General features: G+C 42.5%; 1 protein-coding gene across 1 annotated transcript in view; it reads left to right on the top strand.

The window, feature by feature from the left end:
* The first annotated feature begins 228 nt into the window (after positions 1 to 228).
* The window catches only part of NPFFR2 (neuropeptide FF receptor 2), a 109,915-nt gene continuing 90,444 nt past the window's right edge, over positions 229 to 19,699 (top strand). Inside the window, exon 1 of the mRNA XM_017347500.4 lies at positions 229 to 805. The gene's annotated coding sequence lies outside the window, so the exon portion shown is untranslated. The remainder of the gene's footprint in view (positions 806 to 19,699) is intronic.

Raw genomic sequence — 19,699 nt, 5'->3', positions numbered from 1 at the left:
TGTCAAAAAAAAAAAAAAAAAGATTAAATCAGACCTTTCCAATTGATCCTGATCCATACCCCTAATGCAAGCCCAATCCACTCATCTAGATGCGTTACATTTAAATGATTTGCTGGCAAATTCCAGCTGGGCAGATTTGGAGGCTTTGGGACCAAAGTGTGTCTCCCATCAGCTATCTCTTTCCTGGGACTAATTCTGATGTGAATTCACATTTTCAGAATCCCAGAGGCGTTTCATGCAAGAGGAGCTGCTGTCTTGCCAGGACTCTCAGGGCAGAATTTGCTTCAGAGAGGGGAGTGGATTGTGCCAGCAGGAAGTCTCCCAGAAGCCTCTCATCCCCAAGAACAACTTCCAAAGGATTTCATAGGTGTTCAGTGCCAGTCCAGGCCGGTTGGCCTATAGAGACTCATTTGGTGCTCAGAATCCCTACTTAAGCCTGTCTCTATTTAGGAATCAGAGCCCTGCCTCCATCAACCTGAGACAGTCACCGTGGGGCTTCCTTTCCCCTGCTGCGCACAGATTCCGAATTCCACAGCCAAGTATGGGCACGCCCCTCAGCGGCAGGTGCATTGATCCTTCAGAAACCCGGGACTTCCTGGTGCCTTGCGGGCAGCGATCATTCATTTGATTCCTGCAAGGCGTCAGGCAACTCGGAGCCGGGAGCCGGGAGCCGGGAGCCAGGAGCCAGGAGCCGGGAGCCGGGAGCAGGGAGCGAGCTGCGATCCGGAGCCCGGCAGGGGCGGAACCTGTTGCTGGTTCACACGTGGCCAGGCTCTACCTGCTCTTCGCCGGCAGCCAGGAGCAGGTAGGGGAGTGGAGGGCTGGCGGGGGTGGGGGACTCTGGCGTGGGTGCGGGATGAAGGTACCTACTCGTCATGGAGAGCTGGCTTTGCATTTTGTGACTTTACTCTTTGGACTTTTCCCAGATCCCTTCCTGCTTCCACTGACTCCCTCCGTGGAGTCGGAGCGAGGGTGCCAGTTTGTTCCTGCCAGTGGGGGGTGCCCGGCCCCGCCTCTCTATACTGTGCGGGAAAAGGATGCGGGACAAGGGGAATGGCGCTTGTTACTGCTCAGTGTCCCCCCAGCTCCTCTCCAGGGCCGAGCTGCACTGGCTTTGTTGGAGTTGCAGGATGCTAGGAGCATTTTCTCTCCCCACTTCTTCCGCGGCAGCTCTGGGGGGCGGGGGTCTGGGCACACCTGACGCTTCCTCTTGCACGGTCCCTGTTGGCAGAAAGGCTAAACTGCTAGCCCGTGCCTGGGTCTGAGCTCATGGAGAGGTTTTCGGTCTCTGGGGGCGTGGTCGGTCCAGCCTCTCTTCCTCCGAACCACTGGGCTTTTTCCAGCAGTGCAGCCCCCTCCAAGGTTGGAGTCTGGGGTCTTAGGCAGAGGAGATGATTTCCAAGCGCTCATTTCAGTTCAAGACAGAAACAGGACATAGCTGCTCAAGATAAACTAAGAAACAAAACATGTATCTGTTTCTCCTTCTCATTTCCCCTTAGCTAGATTGTAGATTTCTCAAAGATTCATTTATTTTAAAGTATCGTAAATACAATATGAGCTAGGGGACCACACGGGCTTTCCTTTTTGATCTAAGTATTCAAAGTTATTTTAGCTATGGATCTAAATGTCCCTTTCCTTTATACATCCAAGTCACTTTCACTGGATGACAACCAAGGAGGGGATGGATGGGCAAATCAATGGTTTTCAAACTGTGAGGGGCATGTTTCTATTTTCAACTGGAATCCTAATTAAACCAGAACAGTGTGTGTAAACTTATCTTAATAATGACACCTTAAGGTGCAGTTGAATCACAAAATTTCTACAAAATGTTCTAGGATGGTACCATTATCATCAACAGAAAATTGAGTGCAATTGTATGCAGACTTTAATCAGTCTTTCATCTGAAAAGGTTGCTTAATAAATCAGTGACTTCTCTATTGCACTGGCTTTAAAGGCATCGCAAATCAGTGTGGAAGAATGGATATTGTAATAATCTGAAATGTGCTTGTGTTATGGCTTGTTGCTAGCATATGTCTTCTCATATATCGTTATTGTATGTTTTGTCAATATATGTTTTCCTAAAATCCATATAATTATATAAGTTTTTCTACCAGCTGTTTTTTCTTTCTTTTTTATGTTTATATGCAGCTTCAGGAGTGGGTAAAACTCAAGCTTATGTTTTCTTTATCTATTTTATCAGACAGTTTATTCTTAATGCATTTAGTGAGTACCTTACAATGTATATGAGTATATATTAGAAATCCACTGCTTTATTGTGATTCTTGTATCTCATAATTCCTATTAACCACAGGCTCACCAATATTCTTTTTTACAAATTTTAAAGACTCTGGAATGTGTGAGTGTTTAGTTAGTATCACTCTGATGATGATTTACACCTAGAAAATTTATTAATTTATTTTACTTATTATTGTTCTTGTCCTTTGTGAGTATGATTTTTAATTTAGAATTTCCTGCACATAATGATAAATATAATCCTTTTTGCTCTGTTTAATTAAAATGGACATCTGGATGCAGTATGGAACTCAGAACAGGGGGAGCTTCATTCCTCAAAGCGTCCTGCACTTAAGCATGCTCACCTTGTAAAATACCACCCTCCACTCATTAAGAGGAGACAGTGAATCTAGATGAGCATTTGAAATTGTCATGAATCTTCAAAAAATTAGACATAATTTCACATTCTTACAGAAGATCACTGTGGTATTTTAATAATCTTACCTTATACTTGTTATTAACCCAATGTTAGTAGCTGATGTTTCTTTCCTAATTACTTTGGTTTTCAGTTCTATCACTGTTGGATAAACTGGCTCTTAAATGGATTTTCTGATTACCTTGAAACTGCACATTAAGGGTCCAAAGAGTCCCTCATGTGATTAAACCAAAAGGCAGATGGAAATAAACTGTCTATGCAATGAGCTCCAGCCATCATCTCAGCACACAGCTGTGCAGAATGGGTCTCGGGTTGTCCCTGCGCCTTTGGGGAACACAGACCTCTTACAGCAGGGGAATCAGGTTCTCTTCCCTATCAGGCTTTTGCCTCGCATGAATCACTTAACTTCTCTGAGTCCAGGTTTCCTCCAATGTAAAAGGAGGAGTTAGAATGTGATTTCTTTCTTTCTTTTTTTTTTTTTTTTTTGACAGCAGAGTTAGACAGTGAGAGAGAGAGAGAGAGACAGAGAGAAAGGCATTCCTTTTCCGTTGGTTCACCCCCCAAATGGCCGCTACGGCCACACTATGCAGATCCGAAGCCAGGAGCCAGGTACTTCCTCCTGGTCTCCCATGCGGGTACAGGGGCCCAAGCACTTGGGCCATCCTCTACTGCCTTCCTGGGCCACAGCAGAGAGCTGGACTGGAAGAGGAGCAACCAGGACAGAATCCAGCGCCCCAACCAGGACTAGAACCTGGGGTGTCAGCACCGCAGGCAGAGGATTAGCCAAGTAAGCCACAGCACCAGCCCTAAAATGTGATTTCTAAAGTCCCTTCACCCCTCCAGCTTTCCCTGTTTCTATATAGAAAGGCAGAGAACCTAAAATAAGCAGCTCAGATACCCTTGCTTTGCTACGTGAGGTCTGCAATCCTGTAGGCAAGGCTCTGGGATTCTGTGGCATCAGTGTCTCCTCTGTATAAGAAGGAATATTAGTATGATCTATAGGACTGCTGGATGCAGTGCTACAGGGTTGGGGCATGGGACACATGCTGTCACATTTGTTAAGGCAACAGTATCTGGCAAATCTAAAGAGATTTCTGACTGTGGCAGGGAAGGAGATGGGCATCATGCAAAGAAGTCTGTCTTGCACCTGCCAGTGGCCAGACACCAGTGTAGCTCCTAGAGTGGGCAATAATGAGATCAGGAGAACAGGGGCTGGTGGGGTGGGAGGTCAGAGCCTTAGCATATTTTGAATGCCTCTTTTGGTATCCCCCTTAAAGACCCCCAGACTGCCTCCCTACCCTCAGCATGTCAAAATGAGTCAGGTTGGCACAAAAAAGTAAATTAATCTCAGTACCATACAAGACTGAGAAGATGCATCCTTATCTAGTTCCTGTACCAAACTAAGTTCACCTGCACTTATAGATGATGATCTCAGAATGGCCACCAGAGAAACAGTACCACCCAATGATAATATACTAGTCATTGGAAGAAGATAAAAGAGAGAAAGATGGATGGAGGGATGGAGGGATGGAGGGATGGAGGGATGGAAGGATGGAGGGATGGAAGGAAGGAAGGAAGGAAGGAAGGAAGGAAGGAAGGAAGGAAGGAAGGAAGGAAGGAAATGAATGAACAGTGAGGGAAGGAGGGAGGAAGAAAGGAGGAAAGGAAAAAAGAAAAGATAAAAGAAAGAAAATACAAGAAGGAATGTTTTTCCCTGAGACCTCATAAAATTGATTCTCCCTTGCCTTTGTTGCCACTGAAAATATGTTTCCACATCTTGTGACAATGTATTTCTTACATATTTTCTTTTTGAGCTCCTGAAAGTGTCTCTTTTGGGCAGCAACTTGGAGTCCTGGTTCCCTTATGTTAGTTACAGATTAAGTGACTCCCATTAGAACTGGTGTACCCTTCTCTGGTCTCTCACATTAGTCTCAGTTCATCTGTGTTTTCAGAACATTGGCAATTGACCAAGTGTGTTGGAAGATTACACACTTGGTTACATTGCTGTGCAAGTTAGACAACATGAATGATTGCTCAAAAAGAGACAGCCATAGCGAATCTTCAGTGTGCTGTAACTTCATTTAACCCTTACGATTTTAGATACTGAGTGCAAACACAATTACTGTTTTGCTGATTAAAAAAACAAGGCTTTGGGGCAAGCATGTGGCTTGGCAGTCCTCATCCTGTGATTGATACTGGCTGTGCTCCTGATTCCAGCTTCCTGTTGATGCGGATCCTGGGAGCTGGTGGTGATGACCCAAGTGACTGGGGTCCTGCCAGTCAGGTGGGAGACATGGCTCAAGCTCCCAGATCTTGGCCTCGACCCAGCCCAAACCTTTGTGGGCATTTGGGAAGTAAACCAGCAGATGGGAGCTTCCTCGCTCTCTTTCTCTGTCTGCCTCTCTGTCAAATACATCAATAAATAACAATTTGTTAAAAAGAAACTGACACTTAGAAATAACTTCCCTGATGTAACAACGTTCAGTTGGTGGAGGAATCAGGGCAATGGGCTGGTGTCCTCCCCTAGCCTGCATGCTTCAGCACACAGGTAACAGTAGCTTGCAGTCAAAAGGCTGATCTCTGTGCCTGCCAAGAATTTCCAAGCAACTGCTATATATTTAGGAAGAGATAAATATTACAGTTTTGATGTGGGATCTTTGTTATAAGCAGAAGGAGCACCAGAGTGCTTCAGCTGGACACCACGGTGTCCCAAGTGGTCTGGATCAGGTCTGGGTATGGGATTCTGAGTGAAAGTCATTTCTGTGGTTTCTAATAGTCAAAAAAATCCCAATGCACTTTGCTGTTTTGCAGACACAGACAGAAGAGTCTTAAGTGATGCCTGAGAAAAGGGGTACTTAGAGGAAATATCACAAGAGGAGAAACGTCTTCAGTTCAGCCAGTTAAATCACATAGTTGTCTGGGTCAGAGTTTGCCACCAGAAAAATCTCTAAGAAAATGTAAATTAATAGCTTGCTCTTGACCTTATGATTCTCAGCTTCACGTTTCAGGGCATGTCATTGCCAAGGCCACTGTCGCCTCACTAAATGTAGGCAGTTAGAGGATGCACCTGTAGAATCCCAGACGTCTCCAAGACAACCACCTTTCCCTTAAAGCAGATCTCGTTTGGAGTCTTTACATTTAAAGTACCTCATCTAAAGTCTCTCAATTTTCTTATCCATTTTACTCTTGCTACTGTGTTCTTGGCACTCTGATAAGAAACTGAAGGTGACTTGCTGGGCCCACAGCTTCCACTCCTAGCAAGGGGAATGATTCACCTTTGTAATGGTCAACTCTCAACAGAGTTTAAGCCTTGCTTTTCCCTTTGACCCTGACAATTTTGTCTTCCCCTGGTTTGCAGAATTTTTTGTTTTTGTTTTTGTTTTTTTTTGTCCTTGGGTAGCCATTTGTGTCATTTGTCTCACACTGCTAATTCATGCTTGAAAGTCTTTGGCTAGAATTCGGCTTTTCTGAGGGGGTTTCCTCTGTCTTGACCCACAGTGTAGTTTATGCTTCTTCTACAAACCCATAGCCCTGCACTTGGCTGCACCTTTAAGTACCAGTCATCAACCCGAACTCCACTCAGTACCCCGATCTTAGCTCACTTTCCTTAATTGAAGTACATATTTAACTTTCACTTCTTCCAGATGAATTATTAAGTATCCATTCTGAATTAAAAGTCTGCCTTTGTCATGTGCTAAAATCTCAAATACAGTGGGATCTATATCTGTGTCTCTGATCTATTGAACTGCCCCCATTTCTCCTGTATTTTTTGTTATTACATTTGGTATAGAGTATTTTTCTGCAGTTTTAAAACATGAGTGTACTCACTATTAGTCTTCCAGATGATCTTGGATATCTTGAGCATTTATTCTCCTCTGAAATTTTTATTATATTCTAGAACAAGTCTTGTTATCTCTGATGCAAATTTTTTTGAGACAGGATAAAAACAGGATTCAACAAATTCAAGTCTTCTCCCATTCCTTGACCTGACTGTGTATCCAACTCCAGCTCCAAACAAATCAGCAGCAAGAAACGTTGAGACCCTAACCACAACAGACTGCCTAATGCCCTGTACTGAACCACCCTGACCTGCACACCTGCCCAGAACAGCCCATTGTTCCTGATACATGGCCTTTCTGGTGACAGGAGGGAGCAAGACCACCATACTGAGTGTGCTGAGTGCAAAAGAAGGAACCACACCTGCACAGAACTGCAGGCAGAGCAGGCTGCAAACCTAAGTGCATGTGCTGAGTGGGGTGAGTCAGAACTTGGGGCCAGGTGCAGATTTAACTGCCTGTGCTGAGGGGTAACCCACAGGGAGCCCCACTCAATAAAAGCCTGTACCAGCTCCCTTCATTGAGCAAGTCGGTGAACATTTTTCTGTCCTGTTATCTGGAGTATAAACCTTGTCTTGGCCACCCACTGACCTCTTGTCTGTTTCTATTTGTAAGAGGGCCAAGGAACCTGGGGTCAATAACATTTTCACCAAATGAACATTTTGTCCATATTTTAAATGCAGTATATTAATGTTATATATTAAATGGGGAAGACTTGACCTTTAACTTATCAAAATTATTCTTCCAAAATTACTTTGTCATTTAATTTTTCAGAACTTTAGAAATCTTTCTGTCATGATTTTAGATCTTTATATTTTATATTTTCTCTCCTTTCCTGTTCAATTTATTTCTATATACTCCACATTTTGGTCACCACTGTAAAATAGATTTTTCAAATCATTTGAATTTCCTGGTGCTTACTGCTAATTTTAAGAAAGACCTCTCTTTTATAGGGCAGCATTGTGGCATAGTGGGTTAAGCTGTTGCACACAATGATGACATCCCATATGAGCACTGCTTTGAGTCCCAGCTGCTCCACTTCTGATCCAGATCCCTGCTAATGTGCCTGGGGAAGCAGCAGAGGATGGTGTAAGTATTTGGTCCCCTGCACCCACATGAAGGAATTAATTGGATGCAGTTCCAGGCTCCTGGCTTCAGCCTGGACCAGTCCTACCTGTTCTATCCTTTTTTAGGGAATGACCAAACCGATAGCAGTTCTCTCTTTCTGTCTCTTCCTCACTCTCTGTAACTCTGCCTGTCAAATAAATAAAATATTTTTAATTAAGAAAAGTCTATTTAAAAAAATATCTGAACCTGTTTTAACACACCAGTTAAGCAATCTTTGTAATTAATTATACTAGCTATTAATTAGAAATATTGATTTTCTTGGCATAAAATCATATTAACAGCAATAAGATGATTTCATCTCATATTTTCACTGTTCCTATTGACTTTACAATGTTCTTGTCATTATGTATCTGTTAGAATCCCTGTGGCACAGTTAAGCTACAGTGAATAGTAATGATGATTTGTGGCACAGCTCTCAAAATACCAAGTTCAAAAGGAAAGAGTCTGAGGACATTGTAACTGTATTTTATAATGGTTGGCATTTGGCTAAATAGTCTTTTTGAATTCCTGTCTTCTATGTATTTTATATAAATAATGCCAGAAATTTATTGATCTGATCATAAAATTTATATTTCTTTGTTGATAAAATACTTTATGTTGGTGGATTTCTTGACATTCAACCACCCTTGCATTTCTAGAATGAGAGCTGCAGAGTTACAGATAGAGAGAGGGAGAGCTCTGGCTGCAATGGCCAGACCTGGGCTGATCCATAGCCAGGAGCCAGGAGCTTCTTCTGGGTCTTCACATAAGTGCAGGGGCCCAAGTGCTTGGGTCATCTTCTGCTGTTTTCCCAGGCCATCAGCAGAGAGCTGGACTGGAAGAGGAGCCACCAGGACTAGAACCACTGGCCCCTACTGCGAATTTTGAAAAATTTCTTCAGATATAAGGCTGGCACTGTGGCATAGAAGGTTAAGCCTTCGCCTACAGTGTCAGCAACCTGAATGGGTGCTGATTCAGGTTCCGGTGGGACCGGTGTTGTGACATAGCAGGTAAAGTTGCTGCCTGCAATGCCAACATCCCAGTGAAGATGTAGCACTGTAATGCCTTACTTGGTTTGATCACATAGGAAAGCAATTTGATTTAGAAAGTTACACATGTATGTGTCTGATACATGTACACTTGGAAACATGTGTAAGGATGTTAATGACAGTATTGTCTGAAATAAAATAATGAACAAACTAGTAATCAGAAACTGAGTAAGTAAGTAACAGTTGAATACACAGTGAGGCAAAAGGCAGCTTTTGTGTTTGGTTAAATGGAAAGTCTCTGGTGGGTTTGAGTCCCGGCTCAATATAAAAATAAAATCAATATAAAACATGGTAAAACATAAAAATAAAAATAACTTTGGAATTATTTTTCCTTTCCTTGTTGTAGCCCTGCAAAACAGAAAATCATACCATCTCAAAGGATAAGTACAGAACCAATTAATCCATGTCAGGTATTGAGAACAATGGCTGTCATACAGAAAGAACTCATTAAGATTTAACTTTTATTTTTCTCAGATAATACAAAGAAATAACTGCATATACATGAAAGAACTATCTGAACTTAGAGCATGTCCTCTTAAAAGTATTATTTGGAAGAAGGAGCCATTGTGTATTTATTAAATGGATACTTTTGCTTTCAATTTCATTGTTGGCTTGTTTCATTGGTTACCTTTTAGTATCCTCTTAAAAAAAAAGCTACAAGTATGTCCCAATGCATTTAATGTGAAGAGAATTTAAATTTAGCTTGCCAAATTTATAGTACAGTGGAATTTTTTGATGGTGGTTATTTTGGTAAAGTTTGTAGAAGGGCCTAGGAAATTATCTTTGATTTAAAAGTATAGAAAACAGGCCGGCGCCGCGGCTCACTAGGCTAATCCTCCGCCTAGCGGCGCCGGCACACCAGGTTCTAGTCCCAGTCGGGGCGCCGGATTCTGTCCCGGTTGCCCCTCTTCCAGGCCAGCCCTCTGCTGTGGCCAGGGAGTGCAGTGGAGGATGGCCCAGGTGCTTGGGCCCTGAACCCCATGGGAGACCAGGAAAAGCACCTGGCTCCTGGCTCCTGCCATCGGATCAGTGCGGTGCGCCGGCCGCAGCGCGCCGGCCGCGGCGGCCATTGGAGGGTGAACCAACAGCAAAAGGAAGACCTTTCTCTCTGTCTCTCTCTCTCACTGTCCACTCTGCCTGTCAAAAAAATAAATAAATAAATAAAAATAAAAAAATAAAAAAAGTATAGAAAACAGACTGCCATCAGTATGCAGAACACAATGATCTCCCTTTATCCAAGATTTTGCTTTCCATATTTCCATTACCCTTAGCCAACCATGGTCCAGTAATATTAAATGGAAAATTTCAGAAATAAGTATTTCATACATATTAAGTGGCCTTATTACCATGTGTTATTATAATTGTTCTATTTTATTAGTTGTAATAATTGGTGATCTCTCACTGTGCCTAACTTGTAAGTTAAATTTTATCTTAGATATGTAAGTGCAGGGAAAAAAAATGGACTATATGGGGCTGGCGCCATGGCATAGCCACCACCTGCAGTGCCAGCATCCCATATGATTGCCAGTTCAAGTCCCAGCTGCTCCATTTCTGATGCAGCTCTCTGCTGTGGCCTGGGAAAGCAGTAGAAGATGGCCCAAGTCCTTGTGCCCCTGCACCCCTGTGGGAGACCCAGAGGAGGCTCCTGGCTCTTGACTTCTGATGGGCGTGGCTCTGGCCATTTAGGCCATCTGGGGAGTGAACCAGTGGATAGAAGACCTCTCCTCCCCCCTCCTCTCCCTCTCCCTCCCTCCCTCTCTCTCTCTCTCTCTCTCTCTCTGCCTCTGCCCCTCTGGAACTCTGACTTTCATATAAATATTTTTTTTTAAAAAAATGGGCTATAGTTGTTCTTCAATATCAAGGAACACAAATAATGTGTCCCTGTGCCATTGGTAGATAATACAATCTACAAATGCTCAAGCCCCTTATATAAAATGGTGTAATATTTGCATATAACTTACCCTGATATATACTTTAAATCATTTCTAGATTATTCGTAATATTTAGTACAGTGTAAATCCCATAAAATATTTGCTATAATGTATTATTTAATGCATAATAACAAGAAAATCAGTTTGTATGTATTGAGTGCAGTTGAAAAAATTTTTTGAATATTTTTGATTCATGGTTGAATTTGCAATCATAGAAACCATGCAGACAGGCCGGCGCTGTGGCTCACTAGGCTAATCCTCCCCTCCTGCAGCGCTGGCACCCTAGGTTCTAGTCCCAGTTGGGGCACCGGATTCTGTCCTGGTTGCTCCTCTTCCAGTCCAGCTCTCTGCTGTGGCCCGGGAGTGCAGTGGAGGATGGCCCAAGTGCTTGGGCCCTGCACCTGCATGGAGACCAGGAGGAAGCACCTGGCTCCTGGCTTCGGATTGGTGCAGCACGCCAGCCATAGCGGCCATTTGGGGGGTGAACCAACGGAAAAGGAATGCCTTTCTCTCTGTCTCTCTCTCTCTCTCTCACTGTCTAACTCTGCCTGTCAAAAAAAAAAAAAAAAAAAAAAAAGAAAAGAAAAAAACCATGCAGACAAAATGCCAAATATATAAGACTATAGATAATTGCCTAAACATGTCAAACTATGCACTCATGTAGAGTGGATGAATGTTTTTGTTCGTAAATGAGCCTAACTATAGTTCTAAAATATATTGTAACTCATTCAGTGGTAGAACAATTTATAAGTCCCTTTAGTAAATAAATAAAAGAAAGCTTTTACTTATCATAGATTGCCAGATAATAAATATGGAAGAAATCATAGAATTTAATGATTGCCATCTGATAACCACCATAGTAATGATCGGTTGCAATGGGAAGCATAAATGATAATTAACACTGATAGATGACGGTTTTTTGGCTTCTTCCATGTCTCCCACATGGGTGCAAGAGCACAAGGACTTGGGACATCCTCCAGTGCTTTCCCAGGCCACAAACAGAAAGCTGGATCAGAAGAGAAGCAGCTGGACAAGAACTAGTGCCTATCTGCGATGCTGGCACTGCAGGCAGAGACTTAGCCTACTATGCCACAGCGCTGGCCCCAAGCTCACTCCTTAAAATGCAGTCTTGATTAGAGTCTATTGAAAGTCCATGATACTGGCAACCAGCAGCAAGGTGGCTTACAGCCCTACTGACTTAAACCTCTGCAGTCCTCATTCTACTCTGAACTCTGCAGGAAATAGGGATAGTAAGATCTGTGGTTGAGATCATCATTTATCAGTGATAATATCCTGACTTTGGTTACTGTTTTGTGGTTACATATGATGGTATCTTTATTTTATGGGGAATACATACTTAAGTGTTCAGGGGCATAAAGGTATTATATCAATAGCTTCCACTTAGAAAATAGTAAATATATGTAGAAAGATAATGAGAGAAAAATGTGGTTGAGTGTTAGCCTTGGGAAATATGAATGAACAGTACATTAAAAAGCCCAATACTGTGGGACAGCAGGTTAAGCCAGTACTTGGGACATCAGCATCCCATATCAGAGCCCAGGTTCAAGACCTGGCTACTATGCTTCTGATCCAACTCCCTGCTAATGCACCTTGGAATGTAGTGGATGATGGCTGAAATACTTGGGCCCCTCCCACCAAGGTGGGAGACCATGATGGAGTTCCTGGCTCCTGGCTTTGGCCTGGCCCAGACCTGGCCACTGAGACCCTTTGGAGACTAAAACAGCAAATGTGTGATCTCTCTGTCTCTCTCTTTCTCTGTTGCTCTGCCTTTCAAGTAAATGAATCTTAAAAAAAAGGTGGTGGGGGGGGGAGTATACAAGGCATTTCCTTCTGTGGTGACTCTAAATCTTTTGTAGGTCTGAAGTTGTTATCTTAATGCAAATCTGTTCTCTAGTCGCATGGTGGAAGTGGTATGTGCACTGAACAATTAGAAGGACATGGCTAACTTTGTGACAGTAGCATATGTGTTCCCACAGTGCTGACATTGTCCTGTGGCAATGAGCTTGTCATACACAGTAGGTGCCCTGGTATAACCTGACTAAAGTTTTTCATAGGTCTGATTTGGACAGGATACAGTTGCCAGATTAAAGTGTGTGAAACTTTTTGGGAATGAAAATGAGTTTCTATGTAATAAGACTTAGAGAACTGTAAGTCAGCTCAGGGTGTGAAAAAATTAAACCCAGTTCATATCAAGTCTTTAAAACATGCATAAGAAATTAAAAAAATAATTCCCTAGGTCAACATTTAAGATTCTACAAACATGAAGTTTGAAATATCTGGAATATTTTAACTTCCCCATATATCAGTTGCAGTTGTAAAATTTAATCATATTAAAAGATCTACCATGAAACTTAATGTTTTTCCAAATTTTTGATTAATCCGGATATTTTATATTTCATACTGGCACAATTTTGTAAGGTAGAACTCTATGAGTTATCTCTGAAGACATCCAAGCTTTTGTATGAATTAAAATGTGTCCTGCTCATGGAAAGCCAAGACACTCTGGGAAAAAAAAAAAAAAAAACCTAAATGAAAGATCTCCGTGAGATCCCAGTGGAAAGAACGGGTCATCAAAGAAGGAGGTACCTTTCTCTAAAGGGAGGAATGAACTTCCACTTTGACCATGGCCTTGTCTAAAAATGATCAGAGTCAGTGAACTCAGGGGGCTTCCATAGCCTTGGCAGCTCATGACAAGAGCCTAGGGTGATTACTGATGCCATAAACAAGAGTGTCAATTTGTTAAGTCAACAACAGGAGTCACTGTGCACTTACTCCTCATGTAGGATCTTTGTCCTTAGTGTGCTGTACATTGAGATTTAATGCTATAACTAGTACTCAAACAGTATTTTTCACTTTATGTTTCTGTGTGGGAGCAAACTGTTGGAATCTTTACTTAATGTATGCTAAGCAGATCTTCTGTATATAAAGAGAAACAAAAATGAATCTTGATGTGAATGGAAGGGGAGAGGGAGTGGGAAAGGGGAGGGTTGCGGGTGGGAGGGACGTTATGGGGGGGAAGCCATTGTAATCCATAAGCTGTACTTTGGAAATTCATATTCATTAAATAAAAGTTTTAAAAAAAAGAAAAAAAATGTGTCCTGCTGCATAGTTTTATCATACTGTGGTAACTGAACAATCAAAAGAGGAATGTAATTTATTATGAGGCAGGTCGCCTGATAGAAAAACTTAAGTTAAAGAAGTAGTATAGCCAATGGTTCCTATCAGTTAGACTTCAGTTAGAATACCAAAGACCATTCTATTTTAAGCAATGGTAAATACATATAATTACATATAATTAAACATTTGCAAAGTTATTGAGTGAACTAGGAGAACAAAGATCACAGAAAGCTACTGCTGCATCTCAGGTTCACCGAAAGCTTTTAGAAAATTAGGAAGTTGTAGAACAGGGTAACTGTCACCAATGATTACAGCTTCTTTTACTGAAGGTGAAAACTGACAAGAATGCCCTGAGGCTGCCACAATTCCTGGTACTTCCCCTTTGCTGCCAGAGGAGTAGAGTATTGCTCTCTTTCACCTTCCACCGTTCTTCTGAGTGCCTCTTGTCAGTTCACTTAGAACTCTGCAGGCAAAGAAATGTATGAATGTTGTAGAACTTCCGGCTCCACCTACTCAATGCACTGAATTCAGGGCAGTAGAAGGGGGTAGGTATTTATTTACAAAGTGAAGAGCAAGGAGTACAGGCAGTTATCAGTGAAATCCTGGACTGACTAAGGGATTTAGGGTCAGGAATGTTACAGGTTGAAGTTGGGATTGAGAGGTATATATTCAACTCATGTGCAAGTCTTTAGTGGGTACAGAGTGCTGACGATCCACTTTATTTTATTTTATTTTTTTATTTTACAGAGTTGAGAGAGAGAGAGAGAGAGAGAGAGAAAGGTCTTCTTCCATTGGTTTACCCCCCAAATAGTCGCTATGGCCAGAGCTATGCCAATCCGAAGCCAGGAGCCAAGTGCTTCCTCCTGGTCTCCTGTGCAGGTGCAGGGGCCCAAGCACTTGGGCCATCCTTCACTGCCTTCCCGGGCCACAGCAGAGAGCTGGACTGGAAGAGGAGCAACTGGGACAAGAACCTGGCGCCCATATGGGATGCTGGCGCCGCAGGCGGAGGATTAACCAATGAGCCACAGCACCAGCCCAACGATCCACTTTTGATTGGTTAGTAGTAATAGGACAGCTGGAGTGCAATGACTTAGTGGGCTCTGGTCTGCTGGGGGTCACCATGTGATGGTTATTACCTTGTTCGATCAGGGCCTGGGGTTCCTGTGATGGTTCTCAAAATGGAGTATAGTTCTGATTATAGAGGTAATAATTGACTTCTTGGTCTTGTGAACTGGGATCTTGTGGGGCTGGCCTAACCCATATACCACTCTCTTATTTTAGCCAATTACTCTTTAAGAAGGAGTTGACTTGCAATCATTAAAGTGGACACAGAAATTGTAAGCTAAGGGAGAGGGGTTTGACAAAGTTTACATCAAAGGTACTCAGGAATGGGGCTTAGTTTTACAAAGAAGTGCATTAAATTGTAAGGGAACACTGAGGAGTTTTAAACAATATAAGGGATGGTCTATCTTTTTTGCTACTCAGCAGACTTACATATCTTTCTGTACAAGATTAATGGCATCAGGCTTCTGTCTAATTTGAGGACCATGTCTCTCATAGAATGAATATGTACTCAGTATCACCAAATGTGGGAAATTCATTGGTTACTGTATCTATTATTTGTAATATTTATTCCTTTACAGATTAAATTATAATCTTTTTACATTCAGTAATATTAAAAATAATCTAATCACTGAAAATTATGCTCTTGCTATATTGGTAGAAGGAGGAAAAGATAAAAAAGCATTGATATGTTTGCAAGGACACACATATGCAAATATGTATTACCAAAAGAATAACAAAAATCCATAGTTAATAGAGTCTTCATTTCTGCATGCAATCATTAGACCATACTAAATGTTTATAACTTCATTTACTACTTATTCAGTGCCACTTTGAACTTAGTATTTATTATATTTTATTTGTTTATTTATTTTGTTTTTGACAGGCAGAGTGGACAGTGAGAGAGAGAGACAGAGAGAAAGGTCTTCCTTTGCCGTTGGTTCACCCTCCAATGGCCGCTGCAGCCGGTGCGCTGCGGCCGGTGCACCATGCTGATCCGATGGCAGGAGCCAGGTGCTTCTCCTGGTCTCCCATGGGGTGCAGGGCCCAAGCACTTGGGCCATCCTCCACTGCACTCCCTGGCCACAGCAGAGAGCTGGCCTGGAAGAGGGGCAACTGGGACAGAATCTGGTGCCCCGACAGGGACTAGAACCCGGTGTGCTGGCGCCACAAGGTGGAGGATTAGCCTAGTGAGTCGCGGCGCTGGCCTATTTTTTTATTTTTACTAATTTAGTTGTTCTAAACCTCATTCTTTGGGATCTCACCTGTATTGGCATGTTCTGTCTTCTGTTCAATTTAATTACTAGCCACAATATAAGGAAAATCCTCTAGTTTCTAGATACATCTCATTGTGAATAGCAACAAGCCTATTCCCCCTTGAAAATTGGTAAATCCTTTCAACCCTATAGGACTCTCCTTCCTGCCTCTTGGTTCTTTGGCACTGCAATTCTGAGTAACTAGATAGAACTTCAACTACTTGTTCTTTGGAGCAGTTTTAACCTTGATACCCTTGGTAGTGGTGGTTTTCCTTGGAGACCAACATTCTAAACCAGAAGAGCCTAAAGATGTAAGGCTGGAATTGCAAAGTTTTGCATCTGGGTTATCATCAGTACTAGAGAAAGGAGCCACTGCTTCTCACCCTCTGGCATGTGGGCCTGTGCATTCTGCTGTGGAAAAGCCATCGCTTATTGGTTGCGTGTCAGAGAATAAAAAACAATTTCTAGTGCTGGTCTCTTTCTGAAAGATATTGTTTCTGGATAAGCCTGTCTACAGTTTCCTAAACCTACTGCTTATGAGTCACATGACTGCTTTCCTCCTTGCTCTATAAAGTGTTTTTTTTTATCAAAACCCAAATGGGAATTATATCAGGAAAATTTTTAATAGCATCGTCAGTATGTCTGTAGCTGAACGGACTGATAAAATTCATTGTTGGAAGAAAAGACAAATTCATAACCTTAGTATGAGTCTATTTTTTTTAAAGAAGAAACTTTACTGCAGCAGTGTTAGCCAGATCAGCCTTGATGAACAGAAGCTTGAACCCGTCCATAATCTCCAGGGATATTTTATTAGTGGACCCATTAAAAAAGTGCAGGGTAGCTTGGGAAAGTGGCTGACTACCTGGAATAGGTTATACTGTGTACAATGCTGAGTGCCTCTGATTGGTGGGCATTCACATTCAACAAAACCTTGCAATCTGTGTTCACTTGGATTGTTCATTCTATATCTTTATTTTTGCTATCTCCTGTTACCTGAACTCCAAATTTGGCTGACTTATCCATTAGTCATTCATAATCATGCATTATCCATGTTGTTGGCAATTTCTTTTGTGAGATGAATTTCACAATCAGATACAATAATCAAAGTGCTGTCTGCCAGGAAGATTTTCTTCCTTTGATACCCCTCAGTGCCATCTCAGTGCTACAGCGATTTGATTTTGATTAGTATCAGGCAGCCTGTACACTTAGCTTGCTCCAGGAATTCCACAACTGACCTTAAATGTGGGTGGCAGGAGGAAGGGTGACACAGCAGGAAGAGATGTGATAGGAGTAGGAACTCTACTCAAATTGGAATTGCTGATCTACTCAAGTCTGATCACATACATGTCAATTTCACTATAATGTTTGGTGGTTCAGAAAACACCCAAAGAACAGGGAAAATTCAGCTTACGTGGCCATTTATTTTTCCATTGTCAGTAATTATGTGTCAACCTAAATACTGCAGCAAGTTAGAAACTGTTTTGGAAACAGAAATTTTCTTTTCTCCTAAAAGGACATGGATTTACTATAAAACTGCTGGGACTTGCTGTTTTTCCACTCTAGGGTTGCCCCAATCCTCATTCAGTGCGGATTCTCTCATAGACCGTTTAAACACACTTGGATCTCTGTGATCATCAGACCTAAGCGACACAGCAGCTGACACTCAGATGAACCTGCTACCAGACATTCTCTTGCTCTGGGTTTTACTCAAATTGAGCAATTCTGTAAAATCCATTAGTAAATACTGTTTGTAGGTGCCAGATAAGTCCATGGAGTGCTGTCCTTCTTAGCTGTCAAGGAGTACAAGGCACGCGTCTCCTTTGTCAGGGGATAATTACTCTTAACTGAGACCGTTATTGTCCTAGAACATTTTTTAAGGTGGCAAATACCGAAAATATCTCACCAGAGGGTGGGAAATACCTCCTCCCTCTGATATTCATGTGTCTTATCAAGGCATCTAATGAATTAGCTCATTTCTGCCTACCAGGCCTGAGGAATAGGATGTATCAATTTAGTAGACCAGTGCCATGGCTAGGGAAGCAAAGAGCACTGCCAGCTAGATTATGACACAGAACTAAATAATTTGTGGTTTGATGAATTATGCAAAAGAGTGTGGATGGACCACTGTGAAAACAAACTACTTTGATTAGTTTGATTAGTTTCACATTAGGAAAAAGAAAAGATAATTTATCTGATGAAGTGCTGTAGATCAAGTTCCAGAGACTCTATTGATTTGCTCTCATAAATTAGATACTTCAACAATAACAGTCAATGGAATAAATACCCAACTCAAATTCACAATAAGACCCTGTCATCCTCCATGACCCATCTTGCCTTCTGTTTTGTCTTTATTTTTTCAAAATATTTATTTGAAAATCAGAGAGATGAGGAGGGGAAGTGGAGAGGGAGAGACAAACAGAAAGTGATCTTTGATCCACTGGTTCATTCCCCAAATGCTGCGTCAGGCCAAAGCCAGGAATCTGGAACTCAATTTGGTGCCAGGGACCCAAGTACTCAAGTCATCAGCTGCTGCCTCCCAGGATGTACATTAGTTGGAGGCTGGAGTTAGCAATGGAATGAGGACTTGAATCCAGAAACTCTAGGGTCCTCATGTCTTTTTTTTTTTTTTTTTTTTTTTTTTTTTTGGCAGGCAGAGTGGATAGTGAGAAAGAGAGACAGAGAGAAAGGTCTTCCTTTGCCGTTGGTTCACCCTCCAATGGCCGCCGTGGCCGGCGCGCTGCGGCCAGCGCACCACGCTGATCCGATGGCAGGAGCCAGGGGCCAGGTGCTTCTCCTGGTCTCCCATGGGGTGCAGGGCCCAAGCACTTGGGCCATCCTCCACTGCACTCCCTGGCCACAGCAGAGGGCTGGCCTGGAAGAGGGGCAACCGGGACAGAATCTGGCGCCCCGACCGGGACTAGACCCCGGTGTGCCGGCGCTGCTAGGCGGAGGATTAGCCTAGTGAGCCGCAGCGCCAGCCGAGTCCTCATGTCTTAAGAGAGGTCTTAACTACTGTGCCAAATGCCCGCCCCATCTGCCTTCTCTAGGTTACAAATAGAAACTGAATGGGAACAGTGAAGAATCAACCTGCTGTCTCGAGTCTTTGATGGGGCACTATTCTCCATAGTACCCCAGGGATATGGTCAGTGCTTTTGGTTAACCATGCTGTTGGGGATCAGAGAGAGTTGCAGGATCCCCAACTTGGCCTTTTCTACTTTAAAAGCATTAAATCTGTGGATCAGGAAACCACAGTGAGGATTCTTTCATTTACATGCTGTGTCCAAAAATAGCATGACTATTGCAACTTTACATTTACCAATGAAGGGGAGAAAAGAACCATGGCATGTTGGCAGACTCAGGGCATCTGCTGTGAGACAGACTCAGCCCAACATCTCTTTTATCACGTGAACTCTACACACCTTCACTATGATCTGTGATCTACAGAATCAGGTTAGCAATGACTACCTGGAAGATCTGCTTATGTTTTCCCCAATAATTACCCCAATAATGAAATGCAGTGTCCTTTATTAAAATACGTATGGAAAAATTTGATGTCATGATGCTTCCTCAGATGGATCTAACTTACCATTTAATAAGGGTCTTGGTCTGTGAATTAGGTCTGGCCCAAAACGTGGGTGAGGCATTATGGTAT

Source organism: Oryctolagus cuniculus, chromosome 8 (assembly GCF_051225735.1).
Source record: "Oryctolagus cuniculus isolate XC-2025 breed Fujian yellow rabbit chromosome 8, ASM5122573v1, whole genome shotgun sequence".
Lineage (NCBI taxonomy): Eukaryota > Metazoa > Chordata > Mammalia > Lagomorpha > Leporidae > Oryctolagus > Oryctolagus cuniculus.
This window is presented reverse-complemented; position numbering and strand designations above follow the sequence as displayed.